The sequence below is a fragment of the Poecile atricapillus genome, chromosome 5 (genome assembly GCF_030490865.1).
Source record: "Poecile atricapillus isolate bPoeAtr1 chromosome 5, bPoeAtr1.hap1, whole genome shotgun sequence".
NCBI classification, from domain to species: Eukaryota; Metazoa; Chordata; class Aves; order Passeriformes; family Paridae; genus Poecile; species Poecile atricapillus.
In genome coordinates, this window is record NC_081253.1 from 1,968,045 (window position 1) to 1,976,236 (window position 8,192).

The following is an 8,192-nucleotide window of genomic DNA, read 5'->3' on the forward strand; positions in this document are numbered from 1 at the left end:
CAGGGATGCGGGATCCAGGGATGCGGGATCCGGGAATGCAGAATCCGGGAATGCTGGAACCGGGAATGCGGGATCCAGGGATGCTGGAACCGGGAATGCGGGATCCAGGGATGCGGGATCCGGGAATGCGGGATCCAGGGATGCGGGAGCGGGCTGGGATCGCCTCCCTGCCGGGTCCGGCTCATGGAGTGCCCGCTCTGCTCTGCCGGGAAGGAGAGATTAGGATCTCCGGCGGGCAGGGAATTGTGCTGAGCTCCAGCTTTCCTTCGTGCTTCATTAAAAACGAGGTGCTGCGTTATTCCGGGCTGGGATGGACAGATCAAACAATCAGCGGGTTATCCAGCTCCTCTTCCTCCTGTTCCGGGAGCGGGGTTGGAAAAAAATATCTATGGATAGCAAAGGATGAGCTCAAAAGCACAGGGAATTAGCAGCCATGAAGGAGAGGAATCCGGCGAGCCGGGAGCGAACCACAAACATTCCAGCCCCAAAACGGGATTACTTTATTCCCGTTTTTCCGCACTGCGGGGCTGATGCTGCTGCTCTTCCCGAGGGTCAGCGGAGAGAGAATTCCAGCTCCCTGCTCCAGCCGGGAGCGTCTCCCCGGCGCTGAATCACCGGCTGATCCCAGCACAGGCTTCCAGGAAAGCTTTATCCAAGCAAAACTCCGGCTGCGAGGCTGCGGGGTTTCATCTCGTGCCAGCTTCCAGCGGGGTTTTGTTATCTCTGCTGCCCGCAGGTTTTTAGGGCGTTAATGAGGTTTATCACACAGAAGTCACGTCTGTGTCTCGGCAGGCTGAGCTCAAAAAGCCCCACGTATTTCCAGACCGTGACATCACATCTCAGCTCGGCTAAGTGGCTTTTAGATAACAGGCGATGCCCCCTCCCCGAGAATTCCAAGATAAAACGTGGAAGAAGGGCGGTTCGTACACACAGGCTGAAGTTTAACAGCACAACTTAATTCATTTCGGGACATTCATTAGTCATGCAGAAAGTATTCCAAACAGAAAGTATTCAAAACAGTCTTAAGCACCGATTCATTAAAAAAAAAAGAAATAAAATAAATAAATCATTACTATGAAATCAGCGCTGGCTGCCAGCGGAAAGCTGCTCAGGGAAGCAGGAATGCTCTTGGGAGAAGCTCCACCGGCTCTCTCCCACTGCCATCCTCACTCCCAGCACACAAATCAGGGCTTCCACCGGTCTTTCCTGCTCCCTGCTGCTCCTGCTTCCTCTTCCAGTGTTTTTGGGAAGAGCATCTCCAAAAAGGAACCTCCCTCACACAGGTCTGAGGCGCTCCTGACCTCTCTGATTCCATTTATAATCAGAGAATTATCCCAAAATATCCTGAGCTGGAAGGGATCCACAAGGATCCTCCTGTCCAAGCCCTGGCCCTGCACAGGATACTCAAAATCCTTCCTGAGAGCATTGTCCAAACATTCCTGGAGCTCTGGCAGCCCGGGGGCTTTGCCCATTCCCTGGGGAGCAGTTCCAGTGCCCCACAACCCTCTGGAGGAAGAACCTTTACCTAAAATTTGCTCTGTTGACATAAAGATTGATCACACCCCTGAAAAAGCTGCAAAATCTGACCCAAATTTGGAATTAATCACATATTATTATTATTACTAGTATTTATTATTAAAATTATTATTATTATTATTATTATTATTATTATTATTATTATTATTATTATTATTATTATTATTATTATTATTATTATTATTATTATTATTATTATTATTATTATTATTATTATTACTACACAGCATCCTGGAGAGGCCTATGCTTTCCTCTTAGGGTTACTAAAGCATAAATATCAATTTTAAAAATTCCTTTGGCTTTTGCATGAAAAATGCTGTAGAATTGAGCACCGAGACAGGGTCAAGGACAGACCTCCTCCAACCACTGTGCCCCAAAATTCAGATAAAGGCTGGAGGAGGACGTGAAAAAATTACTGGAAGGAGGCCTAGAAGGACAGGAGGAATAAATGAGATTTGGGAAAAGCTCTGAGGGGGTAAGGAACAAATCCCTGTGTGGGCAGAGGATGATCCCTGTCCTTGCCCTGCTGCAGGAGGTGGTTCTGGACCGTGAAGAGATTTGAAAAGCAGATCTGGGTGTCAGGACTGAGTCAGGGCTGGGCGTGGAGGCCCAGAGTTCAGTGCTGAGCAGGCACTGGGATGGAGAGGGCAGGAACTGGGAATTCCATGTGGGAAAGAAGCCATGGCAGCCCCAGAAGGAGACAGGGCATTGCTTGGGCCAAGAATTCCAGAATCCAGACTGCTGTGGGCTGGGAGAGGCTTTAAATCCCATCCCATCCCACCCCTGCCATGAGCAGGGACAGCTCCCACCATCCCAGCCTGGCCTTGGACACTGCCAGGGATCCAGGGACAGCCACAGCTGCTCTGGGAATTCTGTGCCAGGGTTTCACCTCTCTCACAGCGAAGAATTCCTGCCTAAAATCCAACTTCATCTCCGCTCTTTTGGTGAGAGGAAGCATCTCCCTGGATTTTATCAGGTGGCAGCTGTAGAAGTGGCTGAGCAAATATTCAGTGGCTCTCTACAGAGGGAGGTGACAGCCGACCTCATCCCAAAAATAAATGGGCAGGGAAAAGAAATCTCCTTTTAGAGATTAGAAGAGTGGAACAGACCCTGAGAATTGCTAGCAGAGACACCCTCCTGACTCAGCTCAAATCATCCATCAGAACAAAAACCCTCACCTGACGCATGGGGTTTAATAACACACCCTAATTATTTCCATATTTATCCCCACAGATCCCGGGAACAGAACAACCTGTCTGCTGCTCTCAGGGCTGTGAATCATCCCCACGAGGAGCTTCGGTGGAAAGGAGCAGAGAGGCTCTGAGACAGCACCAGGAAGATGAAAAATTTGTCAGAAATCGAGAAATGCCAACCCAGAATGGGGATTAGAGGTCTTGGGGAAAGCCACAAAAACCTTGTGTTCCTGCAGGGAGATTAGGAGGTCAAAATGTCTCGTTGAGGAGGGGTTTAGATGGATCAATTTATTCCATCAGGATCCAGGGGAGTGAACCCCTCCCTCCCTGCCTGTGCATGCACAGAGGGATTTCAAACCTTTGTGCACAACCCCGCTGTGAAAACAGCTCCTAAAACCTCCCCACTCACAAAATAAATCATGAAGTGTTTCAAGACTGCCATGCAGAGGTGAGGATTAAAGGAGTAATTGGTGTCAAGCACTCAAAAAAAACAATAAATAAATAAAAAATCTGGGTGATTCTTTGGGAAAGACATTTCTCCTGAGGAGCAGCCAGGCCCCAGATGACTCTGAGCTCTGATTTGGGATATTTGGGGCAGGATTAACCAGAACAGCCCAGTAAGTGCTGGGGTGTCTCAAGCCAAACTGGGAAAATCCTGGAGCATCAAAAGCCAGTTATTAACAGCAATTATTAACTCATTAATTTAAAATATTACACCAAAGAATCAACGCTCAGAGAGGGCAACTTTAGCTCTGCTGGTAAATCCTGGGCTTGTCCCACATCTGCTCCTTCAGGAATGGCTTTGAGGGTTGTGGCTCTGCCTTTGGGCACCCAGTAAAAATAGATTTTCATTTTCCCACCTCTTGAGACGCTCCCTAAGTGGCCAGGAATGAGCCCCATCGCTGTCTGACGGGATCTGCAGCTCAGCCCTTGGGTTCTGGGCCAGATTTCAATGGATTTGATTCATTTCTGGCTCGGGATGCTTCATGAATGCTCAGCTCATGGATGAGGGAGATGAAAGCTGATTTTTTTAGCATCTGCTAAAAATTGAGGATTCCTCAAATTCCCCATAAACGCTGGGGAAAGAGCTAAACTGGGACTGTAATAATTTCATTCTCTGTGTTCACCAGACCTAGTCCAGTCTAGCACAAAGCTGGGCTTTATCTGTGTCTCAGATCAGTAATTCTGCTGTTAAAAATAACTTATTATTACTATTTATAGCTCTCCTCTATCAGCATCAAATAAAACATGTCTGACTAAATTCAATTTTGCTGTATCCTTTTTTTTTTTAAAGCCTTCTGCCAGTTTTAATCCCATTTAAGCCTTTGCTGAAGCAAAGAGCACCCAGCATTTGGTGCTCCTGGAAAAGCAGTTTGGTTCTTGCAGGTGATCCCCAAAGGAGGAATTATTTCCTATAAACTTGGGGATTTAGACCGAGATTTTGGAGGACAAAGCACCTTGGGGCTGGGTGTTGGAGCAGCCCTGAGGAGGACTTGGTGGATAAGAGAATGGACATGACCCATGTGCTGCAATCCCAAAAATCCCAGAGCTTCATCCTGAAATCTTCCAAATTATGACCCTCCAGGTGTCCCCAAACTCCCCAAACCTCAGGAATTGAGGTGTTTGTGTGCTGGCCCCAGGGAGCACCACCAAGACCCAGCAGTGCCAGCAAGGAAAAGCCCAAAAACCGACATCAAAATATTAAAATTCACATCCAAGGAACACCATCAAAATACTGAGTTTGGGTTGAGCTCAGAATTCACCACCAAAACCCCAGCAAGAGGAGTCCTTTGGGAGAAGATTCTGTGATCACCCCTTGGAGGTGAATCCCAAGCTTTTGGTGTTTTACAGGGAAATTGCAAATGTGGGGTTGAGGTTCCTGCATGCCCGAACAGTCCTGGGTTTCTTTCACCTGGAATTAGTGACATAATTAACAACATTTAATAACCTTCAACAGATACTCAGAGCCAGAAGGAGCAGTTTAAAGACTGAATTTTCCAGTCCTGCAGGAGGAATAAAAGGAAAAATCCGTGGTGTTGCTGGTCCCCAGCATTTGACTATTTTCCCAGTAGTAAAACTGGAAAGGTGTCATTAAATCCCAGCATTTTAGGAAGAACGGGATAAACTGGGAATTCCTGTCTCCCTCATTTCCCTTCAGGCTTCCTGGTTCAAGAATCATTTGAATAGAGGAAAAAAAAAAATCTGAAAATTATGAATTCTAATTCCACCCGGTTTAACACCCCAGCCAGCAAAGCACCTCAAAAATAAGAGGAGCTCAGCACATCCCTTAATTTTCCATGATAATTCCTAAATACAATTCCTCTTGGACATCCCTGTGAGAGAAACTGGGGGATAGAACAAAACACATCTTTAGTTCAATTAAAAAAAAAAACAAACCCTCAAATAAATAAGGAAATATTTCAAGAGTGAGGTGAAAAAGATGGGCAGGTGAAGGAAAGTTGGAGGGAAAAAATCAGAATATTTCAAGGGCACAGGGGCAACATAAACATGGAAAAACAATTCCAGGTTGCCCAAAGAAGATGTGGGAAGGTGGAAATGTTCAAGGATGGGGTTGGATATTTTGAGGTGTGTGGTCTGTTTGAACAACACCCCACAGTTTCTAAACTCCACTTTTAATGTGCCCAACGAGAACGAGATCCCAGCCAACAACTCCCAGGGTGTTTATCCTGCTCTGCCAGGCTTTCCCGGGCCAGGAAGAAAATTCCAGAGGCAGGGAGCGAGTGTAGGAACTCCAGCTGTGAGACTTTTTGCTGGATGGAAAATGTTCCATGGAAGGAGCCCTTCTGGATCAGCAGCAGTTGTGGAAAGCATGGAATAAAGAATTAAAAAAAAAAAAGGAAATTAATGGTGTAGAAAGGGGTTTATCTTTTTCCCACAATCTTCTTTTGTTTTTACCAAAGAAGGAACGAGACAGACCCTGTTTGCCTCTGATTAACTCCCAGCAACACCAGGACTGTAATTCCTAGAGGGAAAACTAATAAGGAGCTAATAAACTAATAATAATGAGGGGTGGGGTTGGAGGCTTTGTGGAATTTCTGGTGGAAAATCAGGAATGAAGCTCGGTATTCCAGTCCCTCTTCCTCTCGGATTGGCAGAAAAATGCAAACACAGGAGAGCTCCTAAAGGGTGCTGGATAACTTTTAAGGATTCCTTGCTGTTTTTATCTCTTTCCACCTGGAATTGAAGCACTCCAGCAATAAAATTCATTCAGCATCAACCAGAGCTATGGATAATCCATCCCTGGAATGTCCAGGGCCAGGTTGGACAGGGCTTGGAGCACCTTGGGATAGTGGAATGGGATCAACTTTAACTTCCCTTCTACCCCAAACCATCCTGGGATTCTGTGAAAATAAAATAAATATCTCTATTTTTTTCCCCCCTAGAATTAAAGTCCATCAATTTTTTTTTTTTTAGCTTAATTTAGGAAAAAACAAGAAAGTAAACAAAATAAAAAAGAAATTCCATTGAGAAATGCTTAGAGTCTTTAGAGTTAAGATGCAAACGGTCCAAACTGACATCTGTGTTCTCCCAACATTCTCAAAATACACAAAAAAACCTCCCTTGCTGATGATGTCAGCTGGCTTTGAAAGCCCACAGCAGATTTATTATTTCCTTTGGAATAAAAAATGCACTTTGTTCTTCCTACAAGATCATTCCCATCAGCTCCAGCGTGCCAAAAGAAGCTGCTTTGGGAAGAAGCCAAGAAGATGGAGACAATGTGGGGGACCCTAAGCACAGACTGTTCGTGGGCTGGGGCAGAAAATCTTTGTGCAATTTTGGAAGTCTGCGCTCGCTGTGAGTTAATGAGAAATTTCCAGAGCCTGAGAGGGCTCATTAAGAGATGTCGCTCCAAGATCCCATCTTTGTTTCCTTAATTTCCCTTTAAGCTGCTCCCAAGCTGGCTGAAAAGGAATCTTGATGAGAGAGGATGAGATAAACTTTGGGAATTGGAAGGCGAGGATGGCCTGGACAGATTTGATGCAGTTATTTCACTCTTGTGGTGAGAACTGACAGTGACAGAGCTCTGAAAGCCCAGCTGTGTTTTCATCCTGCTGCTCCAGGGAGTTTCTGGGATACAAATTCAGTGTCAAGGCTCCAGGAGTGGTGGAGTCCCCATCCCTGAGGGGATGACAGAGCCATGGGGACACGGTCAGTGGTGGCCTGGGCAGTGGCTGGACTCGGTGACCCCAGAGGGTTTTTTTGTGATTGAAGTGATGCAATCCAGGCTGAGTGTCCTGCTGGCAGGGGTTGATCCCAGATCCCTCAGATTTCCTCTTCCTCACTCAGCCCTGGCATCCAGGAGAAGGTGCCCACCTTGTTCCCCTCACCCAGCTCGGTGCTGAGCCACAGCACTGACATCAAACCAGGCTGGAGGGGAAAGCTGGGACATTCACCAGCGACTTCCTGCTCTGGAAGCGGTTCTGAGCACAATTCCAGACTGGTTTGGGTTCTAAGGGATCTTAAAGCTCATCCCATTCCATCCCCCTGCCATGGGACACCTTCCACTGTCCCAGGAGCTCCCAGCCCCAGTGTCCAACCTGGCCTTGGGCACTGCCAGGGATCCAGGGACAGCCACAGCTGCTCTGGGAATCCCAGCCCAGCCCCTCCCCACCCTCCCAGCCAGGAATTCCTTCCCAATATCCCATTTAACCCTGCCCTCTGGCACTGGGAAGCCATTCCCTGTGTCCTGTCCCTCCATCTCTTGCATATATACAATATTATATAATATAAAAACTATAGTTATAACAACAACTTCACGTTTTTTCCCCTAAATTAATAGCAATTTCTAGGGAATTTCAAATGAGAGTTGTGGCATTCCAGCTGTTCCAAGGAATCCTCTCATCTACCAGGTTGGTGTTATAACCAAGAACACCAATCCTTCCAAATTGTGTTTATCTTTTCTCATAAATCCTTCCAAATACTGCAATTCTTGGAATATTTGGCAATATTTGGACGGATTTATAAGGCAGGATAAACACAATTTCTCCTCTCTGTTCCCTCCCCAGGACCCTTTGGTGTCCCAGGCACGGAGCGGAGCCGTCTGCTGCTCACAGAAACCAGAGGAGCTGGAAAATCCCATCAGGGCAGAGATAAATCCCTCAGCTGGGAGCAGCAGGGATCCACAGGAGCAGAGAGGAATGCGAGATGAGATCTCCCACAAACACTCCCCGATAGTAACTGAGCAACACAGAACGCTCCCAACCCACTCAAATCCAGCCCTTGACTCCAGAGCATTTGCAAAACTGCTGCTTTCCCAATTTTTTTCCCCCTCTTGGCAAAACTGCTGCTTTCCCAATTTTTTTTTTCCCCTTCTTGGAATGCACAGGTATCTTAAAAAAATTCAAAACGTGCTTTTGCGGTTCTTCCCGGAGTATTAAAAATTCAGATTTAATTATTTTTTTTTTCAAATCTTCGCTCCAAATCTCAAATGGTGCCTGTGAT